Source organism: Miniopterus schreibersii, assembly GCF_964146895.1.
Source record: "Miniopterus schreibersii genome assembly, chromosome: 7".
Taxonomy (NCBI): domain Eukaryota; kingdom Metazoa; phylum Chordata; class Mammalia; order Chiroptera; family Miniopteridae; genus Miniopterus; species Miniopterus schreibersii.
This window is the reverse complement of record NC_138108.1, coordinates 18434986-18438805: the sequence shown is the minus strand read 5'-3', so window position 1 is coordinate 18438805 and position 3820 is coordinate 18434986.

The window sequence follows — 3820 nt, the reverse complement described above, 5'->3', positions numbered from 1 at the left end:
AGAGAGCCAGTGGTTAAACATTCACCAGTACCCCTGTGCTGAGAGAGGTGAACTCACGGAACAAGGTCACAAGGCCGGTGGTGGGGCCGGGCGTGCAGCTGGACTCTGGAGAGCTTGCCACTACGCTGGCCTACCTCTTAAAAATAATACAGGTTCTTCAACAGGTCAATTGCAAGGAAATAAAGGCATTGAAGGAGGGTTAAAGATTAAAAGAGGCTTAAAGACATATTATGTGATCACAGTACGTACACTTTATTTGGATTCTGATTAAAATAAACTGTAAAAAATAACTTTCATGAGGCATGTGGAAATGTGAGCACTTACTAGCTATTTGATTATTTTAATGAATTATTATTTTTTAGGTGTAATCATGGTTTTTTATTTCAGATGAAATGATATGATGGCTAAGATTAGATTTAATAATAATGCCAGAAGGAAAAAGAGTGGGTGTGAAGATCAGGGGAGTTCTCAGAGTGGGGATGCCTGACCAGCAGCATCAGCATTACCTGGGAACTTGAAAGTGCAAAGTCTCAGGTCCCACCTCACACCTACTGAATCAGAAATTCTGAGGAGAGGCCCATTAATCTAGGTTTTAACCCCCCACTCCGCCCCCCGTGATTCTGACGCCCACTCAAGTTTCAGAATCATGGGGTTTAGATGAAACAAGATTCACCATGAGTTGACTGTTGAGGCTGGGGTGAAGGGGTTCATAAGTATGTTTGAAATTTTCTGTAATAGTTAAGAGAATAATTAAGCCCACTGGAGGAGGGGAGTGTAGGTGTGATGGGGGAGGGGTCATAGCTGGATGGCCTCTGGATCTAGAGGTGGACAAATGGATTCTCTTGAATGTGGTTCATGTGTCTTTATTGTCTTTTGAATAAAAAGTCCAGGCTAATGGGTGCATTAGCAACAGACTCTAACAGGCAGCTCTAACCCCTCTGGGCCAACCTCAACTCAAATTTTTCTGATCAACTTCACTGCTTCCTTTGAGGCCCTAGTTTTAATAAGGTTCAATCCTGGAACCTCAGATCTCTTGGAGAAGCAACTATTTTAATTTTCAACTGCCAACTAAAGCTGTGAGACTTGAAAACAGCCACCCACTAGACCTGCTTTATCAGCTACAGACGTGACGCAATTAATTAACTGTACGCAGCCTCTTGCCACACAAGCTGCTTAACTTATAGCCCATTGTGGTTCTGGTTTACTTAGCAGATATGGCCTAAGAGCCTGTAACTGTTTACCTCCCTCTGGAGGGGCTGTCCTGGGCAGACGAATTCATTAGCTGGTGTTTGCAGAGAGGCAGGAATCCAAAGAAAGCATTAGGTAAGTTTTTATTTTTATTTATTTATTTATTTTGTGTAAAAGGTACTGCAAAAGGGGCCCTTTGTCTTGGCCTGAACTCCCATCCAAGTTATGTCGTTACATCCTGTGTGGGGTTGTCCGTTTGCCTCCCTCTTTGTTCCCCACCTTCCTTTTCTCCAGCCCATTTCTCTCTCTCTCTCTCATTTCCGCTGTTTCTCCCAACTGGAAAACTCTTTGGGTTTCATCCCAGAGGATGGAAAAGTTCTGTGTGCCCATCACGAGGGACTCAAGGATTTTTCGTCTTTTTAGTTCAAACGCCAGACGCTTCGAAGCCCTCTGCCTGCCTAGTATCCTGCGCCCTCTCCAAGCAGCCGTCTTCCCTTTCTTCCTCCCCCCTTCTCTCTTAAAAACAGTCCTATTGAGACTTTGTCCAGAAATAGCAAGGGCATCCTTTCTAGAAGCTGTACTTCCCAAAACTCTGGAGGAAGGAGGAGAAAAGGAGAGGTCATTTTCTTGTAGAGAAGGAAGGGAGAGCAGAGTAGGAAAAAGAACATTTGTTTTGGTGGGGGAGGACAGTTGAACTTGGCCCCCTCTTTTTCAAACGTTACTCCTAGGGCTCCTTCAGTGCCCTCCATACAGAGCTGGAGGTAAAATGCAGGTTTGGGGGCCACATTCCAACCCAACTGGATCCCAGTCTAGGGGCCAACTGGGAATCTGTATTTGTAATGAGCCCCTCAGATGATTTGGATGCCTCTAGGTCTTACTCAATTCCAGGGACTGTGCAAGGGAGAGAAATAGCTTTGGCTTTGGTTTGTGAAAAGCCTCACTTCCAGGTACCTTTTTAAGGAAACGAGACTTTATTTTATATTAGTGGTATTTGTTTGGTGTTTGGTGTTTGCCAGACATTTTATGATCCTCAGACTTCCCCACACCCACCCAAAGCTGTATTCTTGTATGTCCATTTTACATGCATGTACCATGTTTTATTTGTCCATTCATCTGTTGATGGGCACTCGGGTTGTTTCCACCCTCTGGCTATTGTGACTACTGTTGCTGTGAACAGGGTTGCAAATGGGGTTAGGACCTGCTTTCAGTTCTTTTGGGTATATACCCAGAAGTGGAATTGCTGGATCATATGGTAATTCTATGTTAACTCATTCTTTTTTAACTACTGCATAATATTCCATTGTATTTGTATGTGTTTATTGGCTAATTTCAGTTCTCTTTTCTGTGAATTGCTCATTGTCAGGTATGGCATGATTTTTAATGGGATTTTAGACGATCTTTATGTACTCTGGAAAGGTTTCTTTCTTTTTTTCTGTTATATACATGACAAATTATACACATTTAAAAATAAGTTTCTACATCATTCCAGATCCAAGTGCTGGTCATGATCTTTTTGATTATTTAAGGAATATTTCTTGATGAGAATTTTTATTATGCAAAGAGAACACACAAGCAGGCAGCCATCTGTGTTCAGTGCAGGACCTGCTTATAGTAGGCGCTTCATAAACGTTTACTGAATGACGAAGTTATTTTGGATAGCACATGTTTCATTAGTGTTTCCTTTTTAGGATTTACTGGGATGGGTCACATCCAGAAACTAATTAAATTTTCCCTAAGTTTAACCTGTTCTACCAGTCTCAGAAAAGAAAAAAAAATTAAGCCAAACGGCTATGAAAATAATAGATAATCAAGTTTCTGCTGTTTGAAAAGCACTGTAGTGAACCTGTACTGCAACGGGCATTGTCAAAATGAGAATAGTTAATGATTCAATAATCCACAGGTTAGAAAAGAGTGGACAAGGGACAGTGATTCTTAACTCAATCTTCCCACCTCTTCTCCGGGAAAGATAACATCAAGAGTAACAGCTACCACTTATTATGGGCTTTTATGTACCAAATAATTTGCTGAGTGCTGTACATGTGTTATCTGATCATATTTAATCTTCATAATCGTCCCGCAAGGGAACCATTATCCCCCTTTGGCAGATGTGGAGGGCCCAGGAAGGCTAAGTCACTCGCTGAAGGCCACACAGCTCATGGTAAATGGAACTGGGAATTCATCCCTGCCCCTCTGGGCGCAGTCACTGAAATCTTGCTGATCATGCCGTTCTGTGTCCTTGGTTCCCCAACACTGGACCAGGGTGACTAAGAGGAGCCAAGGCCAGGAGTGGGTGTCTTTGCCTGTGTATGTGGTGGGAGGGGAGCAGGATGGGAACCTCTGGCTTTGCTCAGGGCCCATGTTCGGCTGTGGGAACACAGGCTGGAGGAACTGTGTGTCCTTGACCCTCGGACGTCCACAGCCTCACTGGCCGAGTCCCTCCTCCTCCTGGATTGAGTCCCTGAGGCGCTGCGGGTTCCTGGGACTAGATGAGCCTCATCATGCCAGGGTGGTGGCTCCAAGCTGCCCTCCCTGGGGAATGGCCCTGCTCACCTCCTCGGTGACACCACCTCTGGACTGTAGCCCACAGAGCTCTGTGCCTTCCCACTCTGACTGTGCAGGGAGTTGGCAGCTC